The 25,942-nt window shown below is 49.2% G+C and overlaps 1 protein-coding gene across 4 annotated transcripts in view; it reads left to right on the top strand.

The window, feature by feature from the left end:
- ADD2 (adducin 2) overlaps nt 1-25,942 on the top strand; it is a 96,480-nt gene that overhangs the window by 28,353 nt on the left and 42,185 nt on the right. For 3 of the 4 annotated variants that reach the window (XM_070429430.1, XM_070429427.1, XM_070429429.1), the window contains exon 2: nt 24,743-24,858. The gene's annotated coding sequence lies outside the window, so the exon portion shown is untranslated. Of the gene's footprint in view, nt 1-20,456; nt 20,544-24,742; nt 24,859-25,942 lie in introns of those variants that run through there. The other variant, XM_070429428.1, reaches the window with a different exon arrangement.

The following is a 25,942-nucleotide window of genomic DNA, read 5'->3' as shown; positions in this document are numbered from 1 at the left end:
CTGGGCATCCTGTTCCATTCTGACATTACCTAGGAGTTTGAGTCAGACCCTGTAAGTTAAGGGCTCAGTCCTGCAAGACTGCCCCCCTCAGATACCATTTGCAGGTATGGGCTTTCCACAGCATAGCAGGAAGGTTGCTGAATTTCTGGAGGGTACAGAGCCTGAGCCAGGAGCCAGGAGCCAGGCAGAGGGGAGCAAGAAGGCCTCTTTCCAGCTGATGAGTGACGAAGACCAGTGCCTGCGTCAGTCACTATTGGTGCCTCTCCTTTCAATCTCCTAAGTGTTGTGATGAGCAAATGTTTATTCACCCTACTGGCTCTGGTCTGGTTGTCAGTCTTCATTCCTGGAGCTCTTATGAGTTATGATCTGATTTTGTGTGTGAGTTGACATTGGTTTGTGGTGAAAAGTTGAAGGGGGGGGGGGGGGAGTTATAAATCGCTGGCCAGACTCTATCCTAAACTAAAATTTCTTATAATATTTGTAATCATTTAAAACATTCTGGTCATTCTGTACTGGGTTTTGGTTTTTATTTATAAATAAGTCTCCCAAGTAATTTTTTTTTATAAACAAGCTACAGAACAACTGGAGGCCTCATAGTACCCTGGACTTTGGAACCAGATGAACCCAGGTCCAGTGCTCAGCTCTACCATTTATAATCTGTGTGCGCCTGAGCAAGTTACTCTAACTCTCTGGGCCTCAGTTTCCTTTTCTGTAAAATGGGGATAATAATTTTCACTCTAAAGGGTGGGAGTGAGGATCAGAGGCAAACTGCGGTGTGTTTGCCAGACGTGCTCCCTTTTGGCCTCACATGGAGGTGAGAAGCTGAATCATACTCTGAAGAATTCTTAGGGCGATGGGATCTGAATTGAATGTTTCAAAACAGTATCAAGCCTGAAGTATCCTTTTTATAATAAGTATGGTCTCACTCTCTCCTGAATTGTCTTTAATGAGCATCCTGGGTGGACTAATGATTCTGCCTCCCTCTAAGCTGAGATTTAAGTATCCATTCAATTTTTTTTTTTTAAAGCAGGAGTGGGAAGAAATAGATTCTCTTTGTGTCTAAAATAAGGAGAGCATTAATAAGATTTTCTGAACTAGGCAGCTTCTTGAAAGGCACGTGAAAAGTTCTAGTAGTTATATAATAAGCTAAATAACTGATCTCAGTACACAGCCCCGACATGGTTTAGAAATTTCAACTGAACGTGGTGGCAGCCTTCAGGGGTCTGCCATGCATATATCATGAAACCTAGAGGGGCATTTTGCAAAATACATAAAATTGTAGGTCAACACAGTCAAGGAGCCATCAGAAGGTTTCTATCTACTCAATGGGAGCAGGACCAGTTTAAATTTTATCATAAAGTGAGGAGTTGTGTGTGGAAACCTGAGTTAACCCATGCCGTTTCTGTGGAAACCTGGTTAACGGATCGTGCGTTTCTGCGTAAACTGGAGTTAGCTGTGCCAGTGATAGCTCAGTGCTGCCTGATGGCGAGTGCTCCCAACATCTGCCCAGCTGGCGGCCTTTAACCCAGCTGCAGCCAGCTACTGCCCCCGCGAGTCTCTTTCATGCCTTCATGCCTGTCCAGTTCTCCTTCTCCGGACACAGTCTTTCCTTAGGTGATGGGACGAAAGTCATTACCGTCTGCCTGATTGTGCTCAGCCTCTCTGCTCCCCTGGCAGGTGAAGAAGACTGGTTTTGTGTACACAGCTCCTTCCCTTGCCAAGTTGTACCCTGGTGGTTGCGGGAAGGGAGGAGGACTAAGACATGATGCCTAGTAAGGCCTGTTCTGGCTTCTGGGATGAAAGGGGCGTGGGAATAGAGACAGGGTTTGAGAGAAGAGATGGGCAGGTTGGGGTATGGGAAAGGCAAATTGAATGAACTTTTAAATGTGCACAATAAAGTTGAGGCTGCCTGGGAAAGAGTGAGAGGAAGGGGGATGAGGGAAGTAGGAATAAGGCAATGCTGGCTGGGGCAGAAGAGATTTTGTGGGGTTTTTTTTTTTGGGGGGCGTTGAGGCTTGAGGAAAAGGCATGTGGGGGCTGTGTCTGTGGGTGCAATGGATCAGAAAGGAAAAGGAGGGTTTTCAAAAGCATGGATGGCAACTCTATTCTTCATGGTGTTTGAGAAGTTCAAGCAAAGGATTTGAGCTGTTTAGACTCTGTGTCGCGTGAGTGAGGTCCCCGGGATTGTGACATCCCTCCAGGACGGACCCAGGTGTGTGACAGAGTTTTGCTGTGCGATTACATGGTCAGATTAAAGTCTAGTCCTACTGCCAAGAGGTCATGTTCTCTTTCAGTCCATCATTAGGCACATCTCTCAGGGTTAAATGCAGAGGGCACTCTTAATTCCCCCATTTTTCTGTTCAGCTTCTCTGTGCTGACAAAATCAACACCGTCACTAACAGTAATAACAATAATAATAATTGTGACAGTTGGGGAAAGCACGGTTAAACATGAAAACCCAACTAATACTCTGAGTTCCAGTGATAGAAATCTTAAAATTCTTTCTCATAATCACATCACAGAGGTGAGCACTTTTTGTAGGTAACTTCACGATGTCTAGAATAGGAATTCATTCGTTCAGGAAAGCTCGGCAGACCCTCCTCCATCCTGGTGTGGGCAAGCTGTCCTTCCAGGGCTGTGGCGGATAGAGAGATGAGTCTGACACGGACCCCCTGGGCTCTTGGTCTGAAAGGACAGATGAGACAGGTAACCGCATAGGTACCATTCGAGGTTGAGGGTGCTCAGCTCTGAAAGGGTTACAGACACAGCGTGGGCTCAGGGAGTTCACAGGATCAAGCACATGGACTGGTATGTTTTTTTTTTAGGGAGACTGTCCTTATGGGGGTCACCTCAGGGCTCTTAACTTGCTCCCCTGGTTTTCACAGAGCATGAGATCCCTGAAGACGCCGGGTGTCCTGTCCCCCCTTCTGCCTGCAGCTGGTTCACTCCTCTGTCTCTCCCAGTTTCCTTTCCCTCTCAGATGGCGGCAATATTGAGGTTCTCCTCTCCCCTTATCCCAGACCTTGTTCTACCCTTGATTCTCCAAATACCCCCACCCACCGGGAGCACTTTACCCCAACCCTTTACCTCCCAAGTCTTCCCTGGGCCCCACTCCTCCTCAAGTAGAGAGCCATTGGTGGAGGCCAGTGGGCTGACTCTCCTGTTTGGAGACAGGTGAGGGTGGATGTCTTAGAGGGGCTGGCTTTGGGTGGTCAATCCTACTTCCCTCAGCCATTCCCAGTAACATGGATCAGTCACTTGGTACTTGTCCCAGTCCCTGGCCAGTCATCCTCTCCCTTTTCATGTAGATGAGCTAATTTTTTTCATAGATCTGTTCACGCAGCCCGTGCACCTGCCCACTGGTTGGCTTCTGTCGATGAAACCCCACTCCACCGGCCATGCTAGCGATTCTGTGAAAAGGCCTTCAGTGTCCCTGGTGGGGAAGAGATGGCAGGCCCCGTCAGGAGGAGTGGGCAGAAGGCACTGCTGAGGCCCGGCCCAGGCTTTCCAATTCTGGAGCTAAGAACAGACTGGTTTCCTTGACAACAGAGACGGAGTCTGCTCATCTGCTCCCGGGGAGGGGGGCTTTGTGTGCCTGTGGAGAGCACAGGGACTTGGGGACGAGAAAGGCGATCCTTTCTTTATCAGAGCAGCAACCCATTTCTGAAAACTCGCCAACCTGACTGTTATTAACAACGCTGCAAGCTTCCTGGGTGGCACAGTGGCCTCAGTTATGTAACCTGCACACTGGGAACCCAGGTGCAGAATCTGCCTTTCCTTTCCACCTGCGTTGCCTCTGACCCTTGATGTATTTCACCAGACCTGCAACACCTCTTTGACAACATGTTATAAGATGTCAGTGAAATGCATGCTCACCCCTAGCCCTCCTGAAGGCTGAATGGAAGGCACCTCTTCCTCCTTCGGCGAGCCGTGGTTTGTGTGGCCAGGCTGCTGGGAGGAAATGAAAATCCGCTGATGTTGGCTCAGGCCTGCACTCCTCAGATGGCATCTTCAGAAAAGGCGTTGGGGTCCAAACCCTCACCCTTGATGCAAACCAGGAGACTCCAGGCTGAAAGCTGATCCATTTGCTTTGCCCACCAGCCCTGATGTCAAGGCAGCAGGTCTGAGCCGTGGCTTGGTGTTTAATTCATGGGCTGTCCAGCCCTTTCCTTCCCCTGCATTATTAACGCCTCCTTATAAAGCAGCCCACGGAGCAGATGGGATCACAGGGGAGAAGACGTGCCAGCAGTGATTTCCCGTCTCCTGCAAGAAGCAACATCTGCTGCTGGAAAAGCACAGAAAAAAAGATTCTGCAAAATTGCAGCCCATTGTATGTCTAATAAAGATGGCCCCTGGACCAGGGGCTTATAAAAGCAGCTAATTTGTACGTGTGTCTATGTCAGTGCACGGAATTCTTGAAGGCTGGGTAACATAGATTGGAAATTGTCTGTGGGACTCATGTGCCAAGAGTGACTGTGATGAGATGGGAATTAAGAAGCAGGCGAAGGCGCATTCAGACACGTATGAACAGACAGATGGAGGCCAGGACCCGGTACCTTCCAAGGGATGTTTCAGTGACTCTTTCGTCTCGTGAAGATCATGGCGGTGCGGCTCAAATTTAGCTCCTGCACGCCCCCCTCCCCAGGCACCAGGGATGAGCTGTGGCGTTCTAAGACCCTCCATGTCCCTTTGTTTATCTCCCCAAAAGAAAGATACTGACTCCCCCAGGCAAACAGTGGGCTCCCTTAGAGAGGCTTCCTAGGCCGAGTTCTTTGTTCAGCAGCAACCTCCCTGCTCCCAGGACCTTGACGCTCTGACTCTGGCTGGCAAAGCATCCTCCTCTCCGTCCCTACCTCCCGCATCCCTGAGGACCATTTTAAAAAAATATTTTTTTTTATTGATTTCAGAGAGGAAGAAAGAGGGAGGGAGGGAGGGGGAGAGAGAGAGAGAGAGAGAGAGAGAGAGAGAGAGAGAGAGAGAGAGAGAGAAATATCAATGATGAGGGAGTACCATTGATTGGCTGCCTCCTGCGTGCCCCACACTGAGGACTGAGCAGGGAACCCGGGCATGTGCCCTTGACCGGAATGGAACCCGGGACCCTTCAGTCCACAGGCTGATGCTCTATCCATTGAGCCAAACCAGCCAGGGCCCTGAGGGCCATTTGAGGACGGCTGTGGAGAAGGTGGGCCCAGGGGCTCTGTTTCCCACATGGACCTGTTCAAATCACAGACTCACTGTCAAAGAGCACCTCTGACCCAGAAGGAACTTTAGAGGCTGCCTGGTCCCACCCTTGGCTTCCCAGACGGGGAAACGGAAGCCCAGAGAGGGTCAGTGGCTTGCTGTTGACCACACAGTGAGTTAGCTCGAGATCCAGCTAGCTGGCCTCTGGAGTCTGTCCAGCTCTTTCCCACGACACCCCCCCACGCCCCCCAAATGCCCTCTTAGGCATGGTGTGAGGTATGGTGTGTGGTTCCAATATATCTAGGGATCAGGAAAGCTTTCTGTCTCATGCATATAGGATCTTGATTGGTCCAGATACACACGACATTCAAATGCTTCTCAATTGGAAATAAATTAATTGGAGAATTAGCATTGTGCAAAGTACTTCTGTGTGGAACTGGATTCTTATAGATGGGCTTTAGGTAGGAGTGTTGTTGGCTAAATCCAAGGCTGTTTTTGATTGGTTGACAATATGGTTTTGCAACCTGTAAAGATCCACAGGCCTCATACGTATTTTTCTAGTGCTTCTTGGTTTGGTTACAAAACACTAGCGTTGTCCTAACTTCTACAGAGTCATGGCTAGGTTGTCACCTGCTGCCTGTGCCAGTTAATCCTCTGAACCCTATGAAAGGGGAGGGGAGAGTTGAAAATATGGCCAGAAACATCACCTTGGGTCATTGGGTCCGACAGAAGATCAGCAGTTTCATTTTGCCCGTGGTCCCTTGAGAATGAAGGGCAGAAATGCCCCCAAAGAATCCCCCTCCAGTGTCTTCTGGTGCAGAACCTGTTGCCTGTTGAGCACCATGTTAAGGTCGGATGGTGTGGCATCTGCTTCCTATAATGGGCGTCACCAGGGAAGATGTCTGAGCTGCCCGATATGACATGTGGGCTGGCCAAGTACCAGATGCTGCCTAAGGAAGGCAGCGACCCCGGGGAACAGCAGAAAGCCCGCAGACCTCATGGCACAGCTCTGTGGGGGTCTCAGAGGGGTTTTCCTTTCCCTGGAGGCCCATCCATAACCCCGGCAAGAGCGTGTGTAGCCACGGATGTCAAACGAGTCTATTAGAAGGGCCTTGAGGTGTCATCTCAGTGCACTTCGTCTGTGCCGTCTCCCTCGATTCTTACCGAGCACTGCCTGTTTTTTCTAGAGGCCAGGGATACAGTCATGAGCAAAGACAGACAGGACCCTTCTCTCTTAGAGCTTCCAGTCTATTTTTTGTTGTTTTTACAATGTTGAGGAAGAAGGTTCCATACAATGAGCTTTCCCCCAATCACTCTCAGTCTTCCCTGTAATTTTTGTCTCCTGACTCCATGTCAACCTTTGGCTCAGTCTCCTCCTTTCCCCCCAGAGAAGCAGCATCCTGAGGCTATAGTGGTGTGCACGGTGGGAGCCCGTCCATCCAGGCTTGTCCTAGGCAGAACCCTGGGTAAGCAGACGTTCCCACCCCCTCCCACTCTGTGCCCCATCAGCCTCTAAGTACCCCTTTCCTCCTCTCCCGGGTGTCCACGGCCCCTGGACAATAAAGGAAGGCAGCTGCATGCTCACAGTGCAGCTCCCGAATGCGCCATGATCTCTTCGGCTCCCCGACCCATCAGCCCCGGCTCTCTGAAAAACTCCAGGAAAAAAGCTGTCTCCTTAGGTCACGCGGAGGTAGGCGGGATTAACAAATATCTGATCAATTCTCCCAGGAGGGCTGGCCTTTAAACAGAGAAGACATACTAGCCAAACGAACCTCTAAATGGTCAAACTTCAGGCTCAGAGGAGTGGGGTGAGGGTGTGGAGGCAGCCTAGTGAGACTAGGGCAGAGCGGCCTGGCCCCTACTCTGCACCTGTGGCTTGGTTGGCCTTGCTTTTCAGGCTCAGACACACACTCTCAGGTCACTTTGCCCCACTGACCGGCTTTTTCTTACAAGTGCTGTGCGTGCATATATGTGTGCACATCTGTGCATGTCTTCCTGTTAGGTCACTGTTTCACTTATGTGCACCTGTGTAACTCATCGTGGCCCGTTGGCCCTGTTGGAGGACCCGAGGTGGTGCTATGCTCACACGTTCCCGTCATCCAACCCCAGGGGAGTCACCTCATCCTCCCACCGCTCCATTCACACAGGGTGGGAGAGGCGAGGTGCTGCATATATGCTATCCCAGGGCTGCAATTTGGGAAAGAAATAGGATTCATTTTCTCGACACCATCTTTCACCAGCTCCAAATTGTAACAATTGCCTGCGGGACTCTTGAGAAATTATGAAGTGTTAATTAGCAGAAGCACTGTGTGTTTAAAATATATGGCGTGTTTAAGTATTAAATTAAACCGACTTTGCAGACTTGAGAAACCATCTGGCCCCCAAATCTGAGGAGTTGGATTTGCTGAATATTTTAAGAGATGTTTAACTGCTTCTAGAAATGGTAATTCTGTGTCACTTTTGTTTCCTTAGATGCAGAAACTGAGGCACAGAAGCAGGCAGTGACCTAGTTATGGTCACCCCCCTGAGCTACTCTAATTGGGGTACCTCCGTCTCCCAGAGAGGAGGTTTAAATTGCTCCCCACATCCAGAGGGCATGTTTAGACTAGGAAAGGACTGTGTTTCTATGACTGTGGTTGTTCCTTAGAAGTCATGTATTTCAAACTTGTGGATCCCAATGACTTGCAACTCTTTTGGCTTAAAAGCACAAAGCACTTTCTGCAGAGACGAGGAGGGCAGAGCCAGGAAACCCGGCCCAGTCACTGACAACTAAGTATCAGTGTGTCTTTCTTTGGACAAAGCACATAGCCTCTTGGTCTCAGGGGGAAAGAGTGGGTGTCATCCCAGTCCAGGGGCCAGGGTCACTGTGGGAGCTGGAACATGGGCCTCTCTGGCAGGAGCTGGGGCAATGGAGGAGATGCCACTTGAGGCAGAGAGGGAGGGAGGAAATGCCCGGTGTCTCCCTGCATCTTGGGTCAGTGCCTCCTGTTGTCCCCAACGCAGCAGGAAACCAGTGGCATGGATCCTGCAGGGGGCGGCAGGGAGGCCTGAGGGATGGTTAGGCTGAGAGCCACTCAGGCCAGGCTGTCTTTCAAGTACCTTGAGACCCTGACAGTCGAAGAAAGTGAGACGTTCCGTGTGTCCTTGCCGATGGGAAAATTAGGCCAACAAGGCCAGAGTGGTCTTTAATGAGATTCTGCTACTCCCACCATCAGAAACAAACATTCCCAACGTGCACCTGCCCTTTTCTGCACATGGTTTGCCTCTGTGCGGGGAAGACAGGCAAGCCTGCAGGGATGGTGTTTGTGGGTGAGGAGATGGTACAAGAAGGGGGATGAGGAGAAAGAGGAGACAGGACAGAGGGCTTCACCCATGACCAGAGGAGGTGACTGTCTGTGTAAGGATGCTTTTCATCATAGAGTAATTCACAACAGGGCAGCGCTCGTAGCAGGCTTTCCTAGAATGTTTAACGTGTTTTTACATCAAGTGTCTTCAATCGATACCTGTCCAGCTGGATGGGTTCGAGGTCCCCCCCACCTCAGGTGCCCCCTCCTGAAGGAGGGGAAGTGGTGTTAGTGGTCACACTCTGTCCTCAGCTCCAGACGCTCTTCTCACACAGGCAGGCACTTATCAGCCACAGAATTTGAGGTGCTAATGGGCCCTCCTTCTCTGGGCTTCAGGCTCTTTATCTGTAAAGTGAGGGGGTTGGGTGTGCTTCTAAGGGCCTTCCCAGCTCTGCCACACAGGGATCCGCCCCCGACCCTGGCAGACAGGTGCAGGAAATGGCCCTTCAAGCCACGCCAGGAGAGAGCATGGGGGGCATAGAAGGGACAGTTACGCGGCCATGTACCATGAGGTCCATTCTGAGCAAGGGACGTTGGCATCAAGGATGGACTTAGGTAACCAGAAGCTCTCTGTAATAACTCCAGGCCTTGCATTCCTTGACTATGAATGGAGAGTATGTAGACCACAGCAACGTCTTCTCTAAGCCCATTTTTCTGTGCCACCCGGGGAACTCGCACTTCCCATGACTGCTCCTCTCTCAACAGAGGTTTTAAAAACCCACCCGCTTCCTTGAAGGTCACATCCTTTTGTTCTTTTCCCATCTCCCTCCCCTGTCAATTCTGCATTATGAAGCCACAAAGAACCAAGGCGGCAGGTTCTTCTTGGAGCTCAGGTGGGGAGGGGAAGCTGGGGACACTCATGCATTAATCATTTTGGTCCTGACTCACATACAGAGATGAGTAATAGCAAAAAAAAAAAGTGCCAGTTTGGTGACAAACAAGAGGTACTGGAGCCGAGAAGAGGGTGTGAATTAGCCGGTGGAGAATGGAAAGACCTTGACCAGGGGACAAGGAGAAGTGTGGCCTGAGAGCCAGGTCACGTGTGGAGTTGGGGGCTGGTGTGGGGTGGAAAGGGTGGTCCTGTCTGTCTGGGGTGGGCATGTCATGAGGAGGAAGAGTGGGCATTTCAGTGCTAGTTTGAGAGCTTAATAGCCAAGATGACTTTATCCTGTTGTCTAGAAAGAAGTGGCACGGTGCCATGGCCCCTCCCTGAGCCCACGGCACACACTGGAAACCCATCCCCAAGTTCTTCCCCACTGAGCGCAGAGGAGGCCTCAAGCTCTCCGAAGGCAGCGCCACCCGTCCGTTGGAGTGGGTACACGGCACAGCCTGGCGACCTTGGCTGCAGACAACGAGAAGTTGTGGATGCTTTTGTGAAGCATTTTAGAAATTAACCGTGTGTGTGGACTGGATTGGAGGAGGGGCGCTGAAGGAAGAAATCAGGGGGAAAATGAATGTAGTGAGAACTCAGGCCAAGGAACGTCTGTGTCTTCTTCCTCCCATTCCTACATTGGATTTAGTGGATCAGCTTTAAATTTTTTTTTAAAAAAACTAGACTCTCCCACCCTCATTCCGGGGCACTTATGCCAGTGGCCTCTCCTCTCTCGTCTACCAAACCGAGCTTCTCAGTCCCCGCTCACGTAAGAGCCCAGGCTACGTGAGAGGTGCACCCTTGTCTTCTCTTTGGAACAAGTGTTTTTCATTCCAATAAAACATTGGGGCAAAAACACCGTGTTATAAGCCTCTATCCAATTTATTCAACTTAGGAAACTGGGATTCTCTCACCAAAGTTTTCATTCCCCCAGCAATTGTTCTGTTTTTCGGTGTGTTTTCCTTCCTCTGAAAGGACCAGACCAGTGGTTCTCAACCTCGGCTGCACATTAGAACCACCTGGGAATCTTTTTAAAATCCTGATTTCTGGGCCTCATCCTCCGGAAATTCTGTTTCTTTGTGATGGGGTGGGGCCACAACATTAGTAACAAAGAAACAGAATTTCCTGAGGATGAGGCCCAGAAATCAGGATTTTAAAAAGATTCCCAGGTGGTTCTAATGTGCAGCCAAGGTTGAGAACCACTGGACTAGACCATTTCTTTGTTGACCCTGTTAGAGAGTGATGAACAGGAGCCGTCAGAAGCCATTAGCAGTGCCCCAGCGAGTGGCTGCTCAATTCAGAAACATCGACTGAGTCCAGGGACACATGCCACCGGAGGTCAGTGACTGGCATTCACTCTTTTTTTAAAAAAATATATTTTATTGATTTTTTTACAGAGAGGAAGGAAGAGAGGTAGAGAGTTAGAAACATCGATGAGAGAGAAACATGGATCAGCCGCCTCCTGCACACCTCCTACTGGGGATGTGCCCGCAACCAAGGTACATGCCCTTGACCGGAATCGAACCTGGGACCGTTCAGTCCGCAGGCCGATGCTCTATCCACTGGGCCAAACCAGTTACTGCCTGGCATTCACTCTTTATCCCGCAGCTGAGAGCTGGGCTCCTCCACGGTCACAGTGGCCCAGCAGGTGGCTGATTAGATCTACAACTTTCAAACCTTTGTTCCAGGGGTCTCCTTTGTCATCATGGTGCTGCTGATGACAATATGCTCTAAAACAGTGGTTCTCAACCTTCCTAATGCCCTGACCCTTTAATACAGTTCCTCATGTTATGGTGACCCCCAATTTCATTGTTACAAATTGAACATAATTAAAGCATAGTGACTAATCACAAAAACAGTATGTAATTATATATGTGTTTTCTGATGGTCTTAGGCGACCCCTGTGAAAGGGTCATTCGACCCCTAAAGGGGTCGCGACCCACAAGGTTGAGAACCACTGCTCTAAAAACTCTTGCTACCCGAGGCAGCAGCAGAGGCGGCAGCAGTAGCCAGGAGTTTTTGAGAAATGCAGACCCTCAGGCCTCACCCCAAACCTGCTGACCCAGAACCTGAAGGTTATTGGGTTAGCATGGTCCTCAGGTGATTTGTGTGCACATTAAGGTTATAGAACCTGAAACCGTTCTGGAGGTCAGAGTGTGAAATTAAGGTGTGGTCAGGGTTTTGCTCCCTCCAAAGGCTCTAGGGGAGAATCCTTCTCAGCCTCTTTCAGCTTCTGGCAGCTCCTAGAGCTCCTTGACTTACGGCCTTCTCACTCTAATCTCTGCGTCAGTCTCCACTGTGTCAGGCTACCTTCTCTGTGTCTGTGTCTGTGTCTTATGAGGACACTTGTGATGGGATTTAGGGCCTACCTGGGTAATTTAGGACCATTTCATCTTGAGATTCTTTTCTTAATTACATTGGTCAAAATCTATTTTCCAAATAAGGTCTCGGATTCTGGGAGTTAAGACATGGCCTTTTTTTCTCTTTCTTTTCCCCCCCTCTTTCCTTCCTTCCTTCCTTCCTTCCTTCCTTCCTCCCAACCTTTCTTTCTTTCTTTCTTTCTTTCTTTCTTTCTTTCTTTCTTTCTTTCTTTCTTCCTTCCTTCCTTCCTTCCTTCCTTCCTTCCTTCCTTCCTTCCTTCCTTCCTTTCTTTCTTTCTTTCTTTCTTTCTTTCTTCCTTTCTATTTTCTTCTTTTTTTTTTTGAGGGGCCATCATTCTGTTGCTGGCGAAATGGCACCAGGTGTTAGACCTCAGTTCAGCAACCTCGGTACTTGAGTTCTGGCTAAGAAAAATTCAGAGCTAAAACTCAAACTATAAGAGAAAGTTTATTTCGAAAGCCACAGAGGTAGAAGTGAGCCGTAAAAGAAATAGGCTCAGGAAACGAGTTATAGAAGCAACAACTTGGAGCTTAGGGGCGGGCGAGGGGGGCGGGAAGAGAGAGGGAGGGAGGGAGGAAAAGGGTGGGCATGCTCAAGGAAAAAGAGAGAGAGCACTGGAGAGGCCCTGTCTTAAGGGCTTTTATCTGGAGGTTTGGGGGGGGCGGGGCGGGGAGGAGAGGGCAGGATCTCAATAGAATATTCATCAGCTTTCCAGGTGTGCCCCCTCAGGGCCGTGGTCTCCACGGATGGGTGGGTACCACGGCACGGGATCATTAGTCAATGCAGCTGGTCCTGAGGTCAGCCATGGCATTGCTCTGTCTGATTTTGCTGCTTCTCTGCGCCTGGAGCTGAAACACAGCTGAGGCCTAGATGTCATCTCCAGGGGTTCATGCTGAAGGGAGTGGTCGTGCAAAGGCTTGTAGTTTTGCCTGCTGCTAGGCACCCAGGCTCTCCGCCTTGGTGACCCTCTGCCCCCGCCTATCATTTCTACTCTGCCCATGCCTATCTAACTACCTCCACCCGTTCAACCCACCACAGACTCTCTTGGAACATTCCCGGCCACCACTCTTTTGAGACACTTGCCAGTGCTCACCCTCCTCAGCCGGTCCAGCTCGGTGCTCCGGTTCACCCAGACTGCTGGAAACTGCCACTTAACAAAGCACTGTTGATGCCTCCTCTATGACAAACATGGCCCTGTGTTTTACCTGCATGAATCCATTTGAGTGCAACAACCCTTGGGGTTGCTACTCCCACTTTACTGATGAGGAAACAGGCCTGGGGTGGTGCAGTGACTTGCCTAAGGTCTCACAGTAGAGGTGAACCCCGGATACAAACCAGGCAGTCGGTACTGGAATCTGTGCTTTCCCCCATATGTCACAATGCTTCTGAAATCATGGTGGGTTTAAAAGGTGGAGAAGATGGCACCAGAGTCCTTTATCCACTTCCCAGGGAGCCTGGGCATAAAGAAGGCCAAGGTGTCCTGTCCCCACCCCACAGTGCAGAGAGGTTGGGGGACCCCCCCCCAGTGGTTACTTATTTTACCCCCAACCCCTTTTCATTTAACACTGTCATGGCTACAAGCTTTGTGGGGGGTTACTGTCAAAGGAGCTCTTTAGATGGATGTGTAGTACGGTTTATACACTTTCAGTTTGTCTCATGCCTTGGGCTAACCTAGTGGTCAGCAAACTCATTCGTCAACAGAGCCAAATATCAACAGTACAACGATTGAAATTTCTTTTGAGAGCCACATTTTTTAAACTTAAACTATATAGGTAGGCACATTGTTATTAACTTAATTAGGGTACTCCTAAGGCTTAGGAAGAGCCACACTCAAGGGGCCAAAGAGCCGCATGTGGCTCGCGAGCCGCAGTTTGCTGACCACGGGTCCCCCGCTAACCCATTCCACTTGGTTACTAACCAGTATGCAAAACCTCATTCAATTTGCTTTAAGTGCCCTTGTTTTGAGTGGTGAGGAGTGGGATCTCCCCTTGCATATACCCTTCATGATGTTGGTTTGCAGTCCTTCGCCACCTTCACCTTTCCCAGACTGAAAATCTCACACCATTCTCTTAAGTTGCAAGTTTGACTGCCACGAAGGGCCAGAAGCCCTTCCCCAGGCACAAACATGTCAGCTGGCTGGGCACAACCTTCTGTTCCCATAATACATGACCAGGTCAAGGGGGTCAGGGAATTAGCTGGAAAAACCGGCAGCCCTGTCCAGGCATGTTCACTAGAGAGGCAATTAGCGCTGTGACCAGCACTGGAAGCTCCAGACTCCCTGCTCAGATGAAAAAAAAAAAAAAGGAACCCACCATTTAAAACTGCTTATCAGCCAACAATCTACCTGTGTCTTTAATACAGAAAGTCAGCAGCAAACATGACCGGCCTAATCTTATTAAAGTCAGTTTTACAGATTCATTGACATTCCCTTGAGCACATTTGATGAGGCAGTCAGCCCAGCTGTATACTTGCTGGTCAGATGGAATCCAGACTGTGATTTGTAAAATGCAATTGTTACAATGTCCATAGACCGCATGCAGAATGATTTAATAGTGGCACCTAACATTTATTGACCCTTATTATTTATCAGGCCTGTGCCTTTGTGTATTACCTCATCATCCTCAGAGGAGGTACTCTTTCTCTCTCCATTGTACAGATGAAGAAACTGAGGTCTAGAGAAGTTAAATAACTTGCACAAGGTCACACAGCTAGCAATATGCAGAGCTGGAATTCCATCCTGGGCCCTTACTGGTCTCCGGAGCCTTCGTTCTTAGACACAGTGCTCTATGGTGGAGCCAACTCCCTGGGCCCTTACTATAATGAGATAGCTTTGGACTCCTACTGAGTTATTTGCCACTGCTAGCTCTGCCCTCCACAATATTTCTTAATTTTCCCTTTGCTTGCCTCAAATCTCTCTACTCCTGACGTTGGAAAAATGCAGGGCAGATCCGAATGGCAAATATGGGAGGGTTCTTGGAGGGAGAGTGTAAGGGATTGGGAACTAGCATTTGTTAAGCACTTACTAGGTGCTAGTCTTGGAGAATACTTCTTGTCATGGTTTTCATCAGCTCAGCCAATCAGAAATTCAGGTAGTGGATCCTTCTCCATTTTCATCTCAGTGTGCTGTCTTTTATCCTACTCTGCTCTTGCCTATGAGATTGTGCTCCTGAGTGAAACCTTTTGGAAGCTGGGCACATCAGTCTGTCTTGCTTCATAGCTCTCAGGACACTGTACCTAGAAGAAGCAGGACTGTCAGCCAGCAAACCTTGTCTGCTGATAAGCCCTGAGCCAGGGTGTCGAGGGACCCTCCTAAAGCCCATGGCCTGTTTCTCCTGTCTCATCCCTCGGCTTCCTGACTCAGTGGATGCCCTGCACCCTCCCCACCCTGTGAAAGGAAGTCCCAAAGTTGGTGACACTAACTTCTCAGTTGGGTTCCCATACTTCATTCATTCTAAGGCACACATTTCCCCCACATGTCAACGTCTCTGAAAATGGGATATGTCTTCCAATTAATGATGACTTATAATTACACTTGCCAGTGTTTTTCCTTTCTTTGTGTCAACGTGAGAAACATCCAAATCTGTTGAGAATGTTTATAAGTTTAGTTGAGCCAAACTGACGACAGGTGCTGGGGAACAAGATCTCAAATGCTCTGGAGAATAAGTTTTGCAGCTTCTTTTATGCATTTGAAATTAAGGAGGAGACCCCAGGAAGATTGGAGAAAGCAAGGTGGGACTGGATTACAGCAGTGGTTCTCAACCTTCTGGCCCTTTAAATACAGTTCCTCATGTTGTGACCCAACCATAAAATTATTTTCGTTGCTACTTCATAACTGTAATGTTGCTACTGTTATGAATCGTCACGTAAATATCTGATCTGCAGGATGGTCTTAGGCGACCCCTGTGAAAGGGTCGTTCGACCGCCAAAGGGGTCGCGACCCACAGGTTGAGAACCGCTGGATTACAGGATAGTTAAGGTTATGTGACCTCTTGAGGGTTAATATCCCCTTAAAGGGGATTGCTTCTGATATTTCAAAAGTGTGTTAACCCAGATGTGTGAGAATAATGGGCAGGGCTGACTTAAAGCCTTTCACTAAAGAAGGTATCGTCCTGGGGCATGACCACCCATCATGACCTGTCAAGTTAGGAATTTATGATCACATCACCCTGTCATATTAATTTCCATAGAATCCCGTTTTTTGGTCCACATTAGTAATATTTAAAATAATGATATATCAATCAATCCAATCAATACATCTTAGATTTGAAGAAATACAGTGATGCCAATATTTACTTTATTTTCGCCCCTCAGTATTAACTCAATACCTGGGCTGACTCTGAATTCACCTCTGAGAACTTTGCTCCCCTGTGTGACTAGCCTCCCACGTGATTTCTTCGAGTAGGAGATGGCCGGAACAAGGCTGACTGAGTCTCCAGCATCTGATAGCCCTCAAATTGTTACCTCGATGGTTACTTTTATTCTCTCATTTCTAAATGGAGTTTTATGGAATCTCAGGAAGTTATTAAGCAGAGGGCCATATTTTAATATATGTGGGTTCACATAAGTATTTATATCCTTGGGTCTGATGTTAATAGACCAATTTCCCCACTACCTTGAAATGAGTTTGATTGAACTTCATTCAGTTTTCTAGAAAAGGAACACCCACTTTATAACCTGGCTGTGAAATCCAGCTGGTGTCCATGATAGCTGTCCTTTTAAATCTCTGATCTTCAGTGGACTGATTATTAAGGTAATTGCCATGGTCAGCCCAGGGCACACATCGCCCGGAGGCATTAAAAGTCACCATTCATTGTGTGTGGACCACCTTTGATTTCCAGAAGTCATGTGTATCCTGATCACCTTTTGCTAGAAGCTATTTTCCCTGGAGGTTGTAGTTTAGGGGACTTGATTTCATCTAATTTGAGACTAAAGAAAAAGAAAAACAATTAGAACTGTCTTGAGAAAAGACATTTGACGGAAAGATAAATGATCTGAAAGACTTAAAAGAAGCACTTACCTCTTATAATAATCTGCTTTAGGAACCAGAAGAAAAATGTCAAAAAACTATTTGGTATCCTTAATAAAGTTAAAACTATTTGGTATCCTTAATAAATGGCTTCTAAGAAATAGGAGGGCAGACATAGGAAAGAATGGGCTAAAATGAAAAGGTCTGAGGTGGAAATGAAGATACAATAAGGAAAGTGTGCAAGAGATAAAATGTTCAATATTATAATTAAAATCCATGTTATTTTGCTGAATTGAAATGAGTGAAGTTGGAAATGACATTGACAAACTGTCAGAATGCAAGGAAAATGTCAATAATAAAACTAATGGGAGGACTGGTTCTTCTGTTTCCAATATAATATGGTATGTCAAGTATATATTTTTTTTAATAAGAGGAAAAATGAAAATCGTAGAGAACAGAGATTCGACATGTGGATAAACTGGTGATCCTGAAGGAGACTCTGGAATAAGTGGAATAGAAAAAATAACCGTAGAGTTACTAGAAGACTATCTTGAGCTAAAGAAAAAGTGTGAATATGTTTCCAGGGCAGGCTACCTGCTGCAACAACTTCAGAATCTCCCACCGGTGGGCTGCCTTCAGCCACACCCAGCTCCTTCCATTTGCTGGCTGCATCAACCCAAGGGTCCCAGTGTCTCCACTGAATCCTCTGTACCCAGCAGGGAGGCAAGAAAGGAGAAAGTGTGGAGGAAGCACCTCTGCTGTCTATTACCTCGGCTGCAAGTGACACACATCACTTCTGCTTACATTCCGTTGGCTTACATGCCATGTGGCCCCATCCAGATGGAAGGGTGGCTGGGAAATGTGGGTGTCCCGGAAGAACAGGAAGTGGGTTTGGTGAACACATGGCATTATCCCTGCCACATGGATGTGCAAACACGCGTACGGATACAGAGAGGTTGAAATAGTTCTTTCCTTAATATCTTCATGATCAGATCCAAGCCATACAACATCACAGGGAGGATCACAGAGAGGAGTGGAACGTATGACAACATGCTTCCTATCTTCTCCCTCTTGTTCCTGACACTTGGTGACAGGCTGAGCCTCGCTTGTCAGGCTTTTGGGGTGTTCCCACATAGATGTTCCCGAGGCCAGCAGAGTTCCCATGTGAGCCTTTAGACATCATTGCCCTTTAACATATTTTCTCCAGTTCCCCCCTCCCCCCTTCCTGGGCCTACTGACTTGCCTCCCTTCTCTCCCCCAAGTCAGCAAGTCCCGGGGCTCATTGGAGTTGTAACTTTTTAGCTTTCTCATTCTGAGGAGGGGAGGGATAGCCTCAGACTCTCTCCAGTCCTAGATGCAAGGTGTTCTCCTAATTTTCTCAAATTCCCATTTAGTGAGAAAAATCCCCCAACAAAACAAATAAAAACAACAACAAAACAACTTTAACCTTAAGGTGCTAAAAGAGCATTTATTTCTACCTCTGTGGCCTAGGATATGGTTTATTCTATTAGACATATAAGTCCACACCATCCAATAGCTGTTTCCTGACTTTGTTGGCTAGGGATGGGATGGGGACAAGGGTAGTTCTGCCACATGATTCAGTGGATTATACTTTCTTACCTATTGAAGGACATATGCTCACAGTTTAGGCCCAAAAGCAGAATCAACTGTTTTATGTTTGAACTTGACCAAGGTGAAACTTTCCAAAATGTAGCTCCATGGGTTGTAGGTATAGTCTGCCTGAAGGAAAAAGGTAGATAAGATAACCCTTAAAAGTATCTGTGACTAGCTAGGTTCTAGGACAGCCTGAGGTGTGGACCAGTGGATCAGAGAACCTGTCAGTTCAATTAGACAGCCTTTTTGATGAGCTTTTACCCACATTGTGTGCGAGTGGGGCTGACCTTTTCATTGAAGGGACTGAGTATTTGATGGCTGAGCCCAGCCATCCTGCTAGCTCAGCACTGTCTCTGCATCACCAGGGCTTCCTGAATCCCTCTTTCTTTCCCCTTCATTGAAGGCATGAAGTCCACATGGTTTTAGGATTGGTGGCAGAAGTATCTGACCAGTGGGTTGAAGCTTAATGCTGGAGCCTAAGATTGAGAGCTCCATGGAACCCACCATTCATGAGCCTCTACTGAAGCACCGTCTCTCCCCCTCACCCCGACCCCCTCCCCCTCCACCCCAGTATTGCAATGATCTCTCTATGACAGTGCTTCTCAACCTTCTGGCCCTTTAAATACAGTTCCTCATGTTGTGACCCAACCATAAAATTATTTTTGTTGCTACTTCATAATGTTGCTACTGTTATGAATTGTAATGTAATCTGATCTGCAGGATGGTCTTAGGCGACCCCTGTGAAAGGGTCGTTCGACCGCCAAAGGGGTCGCGACCCACAGGTTGAGAACCGCTGCTCTATGAGCTCCTCCTGCCCCGACTCCATCGTGGGCCTTTTGAGAGCAGATATTGTGAATTACATCCTTTTGTGTCCCTGTGACAGAAATAGGAACCAGAATTCTTATTTAAGGAGCTGGCTAAATCCTTGGAGCTTCTTCCAGGACTATGGTGCCTGAGCCTTGGGCTCTGGCCATTTACTGATTTCCATTCGCCACCTCCCATCTGCCTTCCATGGAAACCCTCCATGATTTCCGTCTGCTCATCTTCATTTGGACGAGGGGAGGAACGTGTGGCGAAGTGAAAAGAGAGAACAGGTGCTGGACCCAGGTGGGATCACACCTGGCCCTGCCCTTCGCTAGTTCTGTGGCCCCGATCAAACCACCCCAGTGCCTGGAGCCTCACTTCCCTCCCCTGAAAACCAGGAGGGTGCAGCACGGATGGGAAGGGCCCAGCTCAGCACCAACACCTCATTTATTTAATGAATTTCATTGATTAAATAATGTCTTCATTAAGAGTCTAACTCAGGACGGTGGCCCTCATGAATGTGGACCCAAGGTTTCTGGTCTCCTGTTCTAAAAAACAGTGAGCACTTTCATTTGTTTTCAGTTTCCCGTATTGTGTTGAACTTAACAGTTAAATATATATACACAGTATGACTGAAACTGAATGTGAGAGGTCTTCTGAAATGAATGTAATCAATGCTTGTTGGAAATATATGTATTTTTCACCTTCACAGACTGTGGGCCTCTAGCAGGCAGGGGCCAAATCTCCTTTATTTTGGGAATCTTCCTTCTCATGCTCAATTCCAGTTCTGGACACCAGTAGATACCCAGCAGATGATTGTACTTGGCCGGCGAGAGGGAAGGAGATGATTCCAAGTGGTGAGAAGGAATGCTCGGCCTACAATTGCTGGAGAACAGAAGAATGGGAAAAAATGCCTACCAACCATCAGGATTGGGGTCCTTTGCTAGAAGGCTATTAACATAGGCTATTCACTGGCCTTTGATAGGAAAGTGAGAGGCTCAGAAATGAGTGCTTCTTGGGCTTGCAGCAGTCAGCAGGTTCAAGGATTCTTCCAGCCAAGGGGGTTTCCAGAGATGGGCCGAGGGAGGCTTGACCATCTCTCTTCTTCTCCCTTTCTTCTTTTAAACTATTTCTGTCCTAAATGATTACAGCAGTTAATACCTAGTGTAGAACTTTGAAAAAGCCAGAGGCGTGTGAAGAAGCTGATGATAAGCTTCACCCATAATCCCACCACCCAGAGGTTCGAGCTTTCTCTTTATCTGAACGGAGCAGGCGGGGTGTGGTCCAGTCCTCTATTCAACAGTCTTCATTGACACTGCTAGGTCTCAGCAGCGAGGCCGAGCCCAGCTCCTCCCTCAGGCTTGGAAGTGTCACGCAGGGATCGGTGAGTTTGGACTCTGACTTCCAGAGTAAAGCTTGGCGCAAACCCTGTGCCACCCTTGTCTGGAGCTGACGAGGGGACTGGGACCAGGGTCATCAGAGGCTGGCACCCGCACAGGGGTGGATGCCCAGGGCAGTGGTGGGAGCAGCTGGGAAATGACAACTTGGCGCATCTTTCCACATGGGACTCGGGCTGCTGGGTGATAGCCTGTCTGCTTCTGCCCGGACACCTCTGGCTGATGTGGCAGGAGTCAGGCACCCGCCTTTCCTTGGTGCTCACAAGCTTACACGGATTTTAACAAAAAGTCAGGCAACTTGGGCATCTGTTATTCCCCTTCTAGACCTTCTGTTTCTTTTATAGCTACAAGGAATGACCCATAGAAATGCGCTGTCATACTCCAGTGATTCCACATTCCTGGTCTTCAGAGGGACAGGGAAGAAAATGACCCGTGACAGGGACATCTTTCATGATTTGCCATCCCCAGCTGCTCTCTGAGGACGGCGAATCCCAAACAGAGCCCTTGCCGAGTAGGGTCAAGAGTGTGAGGATGCAAACTGGAGAGGCCGAGGGGGAGCTCCGGGGCTCCCCTGAGCAAAGAGCGGAGGGTCCTGGGCAGGGACAGGGCAGGGCTGTCGGAGGGAAGAGGGGAGATAGACAGATCAAGGGCAGGGCTGAACCGGGTAGAGTCAAGGGGGTTATGGTGCATGATGTTGGTATATAACATAATCTTCTCTTGTCTCCCCATTATCGATGTTATACTGTGGAGTTGAACTTGGTAGTTTGAACGTTTTGTTTTAGAGGAGCTGATTTAGGCACTAGGGCACCTGCCGTGCAGCCTCCACTAACACTCAGCACCTTACCCTGAAAGGGGCTGCTGTGAGCCCCCCTGGGGCCTTGCTCACCTCTGGGACCCCAGGTCCTGGCTGTGCTGCTTTGCTGAACCAGCCTAACTTCTCCCAATTCACTGGTAGTTGAGTTTTAGTTCAACTTACATTTATTTGGGACTGACCTGGCACCAGGTCCTATGGCAACACGGGGAATAGAGAAATGCTGAAGGCACAGGCCTTGCCCACTAGGAGCTCTTGGTAGTAGGTTGTTACTATTGGATTCTAGGTGGAATGAAAGAGGGGAGTGTCGGTGACCTGAGAGTCTAAGGGACAGGTATTGGAGGGAGAGAACAGTTAGAGCTGAAGGGAGAGGCAAAGAGGAGAGTGCTCCAGGTGGAGATCAGCATGGACCACCCACAAGGTGGGAACCAGCCTGGTGCCTTCCAGGTCCTGGGAATATCCCTGGAGAACCAATGACAAGCTGGGAGGGTGGGGGCGGGCACTGAGAGGCCCATGGAGCTTGGTGTGCCAGCTAAGATCTTAGACCTCATTCTACAGTGTGGCAGTTCTCAAGAGGAAGGGAGTGGCCAGAGCAAGAGCCACAGTCCCCTAGTCCCATGGTCAGAATTGGGGGTGGGGGTAGGAAGAGAGGTGTAGAATTTTCAACATGGACCATGTGTTTGGTTTGAAAAAGTGAAAAGGTAAAGGAACACTGCCCCAGGTGATGGGGGCCCCAGATGAGTGTTTAGTAGGGCAGTGACAGGCATGGGCCATCTTTGCATATTTAGAGCAGCCACTCTGGCTACCGATTGGATGGGGGTATGAGAGAGGAAAGACTGGGTAGAGACCATGAAAGGATGTGGGCTTGATCCAGGATGTGGTGCTCTGGATGGGGAGATATTTAGGACATAAAACCAGAGAACTTAGTGACAGTGGGTGCGCAGGGTGAGAAGAGGGAAGAGTCAGAGGCTGCCTTCAGGGACCCTTGGTGGGTGGCTAGCTGGGTGAGGGGCAGAGAGGAGAGGCTGTCTGGGGAAGGGAGGCTGCAGGTTGTTCATCTGGGTGAAGGAGGGTCAGGGGCCACCCATCCAAAGGGCTGGCTGGTGCAGGGTTGGCCACAGGTCGACTTCAAGGTGGCTGTGGGACATCCAGGTGGGCACAAGCCCCTAAGCACCTGTGACTTGTCCAGGTTTAGTCTAGTGGACAGCCACTTAGAATTGGAATCCCATATCCTAACTCTTCCATCTCCAGCCCAGCTTCACTGCACACTGAGAGCAGGCAGCCCAGGAGCTTGCCTTCCAGGAGGGGTCAGGTGCCCTGGGGGTGGATGCTGCTGTTCTCACTGCATGGGGTGCCCTCCCCTTGCTTCTCAGCTCCGCCCACATGGCCTGGGTGGCTGGGAGCTGGAGCGAGCTAGGCTCAGGAAGCACATGCTGGGGGAACTAAAGGCTAAATGGGTGGCAATGCCGGCCTTGAGGGTTGACAGGCCAGCGTCCCCAGAGGCTCACTTAGGACAACGGCCCTTCCCGAGATGCTGGACCCTCCTGAGCGGCCCTGGCTTCACGCTCCTTCTCTTCCCTTTTCCCTATTAAGACTGGCTGATCCAGTGCCTGTCCTGCCACTGCTCAGCCTGACCCCGAGATCAGAGATTTGACAGTTTGGGTACCACAGGAGAGTGTTTTACAAATTACACATTTGCCTATAATAACTCGCAGGGCTGTTTTCATTTTAATCAGGGGGAAACCCATAAACCAAGAAATGAAGCTCTAACAGTGGAACTTCACCACTGGGGAGACTGGAGTGGGAACTTCTGTGTACGGTGTATACTTATCTGGGGGTCAGATGTCTGTCTTCTTACATGAATGGTACAAATCACTTCTGGGGGCGGAGGACTAATTCTTTCAGTGGACATAAGAAATAGCTCAGACTCTAAAAAGTAAAACCTTAGCAGGTTAAGGGACAACCTCACACTTCTGTGGAAAGGGATACCTGGGGAAGGGGAGGAAGCTGTGCTTCAGGTAAGACAGCTTACCTGGCTGCAGGATTGTTCCTGAGGGAGGGTCAATGGCCACCCGTCCAAAGAATAGCATCCAGAGGTATGTCAGCAACCCCACCCTGGGGCCAGCCAGCCCTGGAAGGGAGGGCATCCACGTTGGTGGGCATTGAACAGAAGCAGCATTAAGCCGTGGCCGTGACCCTGTTCTAACTAAAAATAAGACCAATGGAAGGTCTTCTGGCCACTGACATGCAGAGCATAGGGAATAGCGTTTGGAGGTCTCTATCTAGAGTCCCTAACTAGAGGCCTGAGCATCGGGACTGGGATCAGGGGCCACCTAGGTACAGGAATGCTGAGCCCTGGGCGCCCTGGTGTCCTGGGCTCCCTTAGGCACAACATACCTACCAAGACGAATTCGCCTTGCCCCTCACTGGTGAGACAAGTCTTTTCAGATGTTCTGCTCTGGGCAGCACCAGGTCAGGGATGGAGCTGATCTGGCCACTGAGGCAGGACAGGCAGGGTCATGGTGGGGTGAGAGTGCGGTCAGGGATGACACAAGCATCTATGGGTCTGAACAACAAGTGAAAATGGACTACTGTCACTTGCCTTAATTTTTTTTTCTATGATTAACTGTTTGAAGACCTTGATTCCCAGGATGCTTTGGGTAGTAAGTCGCCCTTGTTTGTAAGATATTAACAACTTTACATTCCTCCTTCAGTAGTTCTTTAGAACCCGTTCCCCGGGTGTGAGCTGGGGGCCCCTGGTCTCCTTGCACTCGGGATGAAATTGCCTGGAATCCACCAGTTCCTGGCCTGGGCAACATCAAACCCCTCCTACCTGCCTGGGGTGTGATATTCTTCAGGCTTCTGTCTCGTGGGCTCACCTTCCACTCCCTCCACTGGGCCTCCCTGGCTGACCCTCAGCAAAAGGATTTTTCATTTTCTCTCTCTGAAAGGAATGTTGACCTCAGTTATAAGGACAATGAAGCTTTCTTTAGCTTTTTATGGACATAATTTGCTTTTAAAATAAAAATCCATTTCGAGTTCATTTTAAAGAACTTCCCAGCCCTAACCAGTTTGGCTCAGTGGATAAAGCGTCGGCCTGCGGACTGAAGGGTCCCAGGTTTGATTCTGGTCAAGGGTATGTACCTTGGTTGCGGGCACATCCCCAGTAGGGGGTGTGGAGGAGGCAGCTGATCGATGTTTCTCTCTCATCGATGTTTCTAACTCTCTATCCTTCTCCCTTCCTCTCTGTAAAAAAATCAATAAAATATATTTTTTTAAAAAAGAACTTCCCAGCAGTCCTTAAAGTAAACCCACACCTAATGGTGCTGCGAAAGCAGGTACAAGAGTCATATGTGTCATCTCTGTGTGTTTCAGGTTCCACTCAGACGTTTGAAATCCCGTAGATGTGGACGGTGTTGCTGAGTGGAGCAGGGTGCACAGGCTGACTGCTGAGAAGACACAGCCTGGGCCAAGGCTGGTCCCGCCTCCCGGTAATTAGTCGGTGGCTTTTGGTGGTGATGAGGGTGGGACACACTTTTAGCTGGGGGTTATCTCACCAGCATGAGCTTCCAGACACTGAGGTCCTGCGTGCACTCCCCCAATCCTGCTCACTGAAGAGCTACCATGGAATCTGATGGACCTTAGAGGTCACTAGGCCAACCCTCCAGCCAGGGCAGGAGCCCCTCTACAGCTTCCAGAGTCACCCTGATGCAAGGAGAGAGCTCCCCTGGGAGAAGGCAGCCTGTCCCATCTTCCCGTCACTGAGCAAGTCCTGCTGATGGGAAGTTCTCCCTCGCGCCCTCCACTAGAACCTGCCTGCCTGCAGCCACCACTGGCTTTTCTGGTTCTGGCTCCTGAGGCTCCAAGGAGGCAGCCTAAATCTCTTCCACATGGCAGCCCAACAGGTGCCTGGGACCACTGGAGGGGAGGAGTGTGGATCAGGAGCCAGAGGCAGTCCTGGTTGGAACCCGGGCTCCACTGTTATCTCTGTGATCTTGGGCAAGTAAGTTAACCTCTGATTCAGTTTCTTTACCTATGAAACTGGAACAATAATGTCTGTCTCATAGAGTGGCTCTGGGAATGAAAATAAATCATGAATAGAAGTGGCCTGGTGCCGTTTTGACACCGGTTCTCTGACACTCACTGGGCATCCTACGAAGCCACTGGGTTCTGACACTACCCAGAGTCAAAGGGCACACAAGGTAACTGCCACAAGCTAAAGGGCAAGGCTGCCCACAAGATGGCCCCTGCTTCAGAGGCCACCCACACTTCTCACCGACTAGGATGTAGATGTGGGGATGTCCATATCTCCCCTTCACTTTCTAGAATTCAGTAGAACAATTACAGAACTCACCGAAGGCACTGTGATTCTGATGACAGTTTTAGTATAAGGGATCCAACTCGGGAACAGCGAATGGAGGCAACGCATAGGGCAGGGTCTGGGGCTTGGTGATGTGGTGCAGAGCCTCCTACCCTCTCCTCATGGAATCCAGTGTGTCACAGCTCAGCCTGGCCATGTGCTCACCAACCAGGAAGCCTGTGTCAGAGATTTTTAATGGGGGGCGGGGTCACTAT

The sequence above is a fragment of the Myotis yumanensis genome, unplaced genomic scaffold (genome assembly GCF_028538775.1).
Source record: "Myotis yumanensis isolate MYYU_CA2020_CCGP unplaced genomic scaffold, mMyoYum1.0.hap1 SCAF_11, whole genome shotgun sequence".
Lineage (NCBI taxonomy): Eukaryota > Metazoa > Chordata > Mammalia > Chiroptera > Vespertilionidae > Myotis > Myotis yumanensis.
This window is presented reverse-complemented; position numbering and strand designations above follow the sequence as displayed.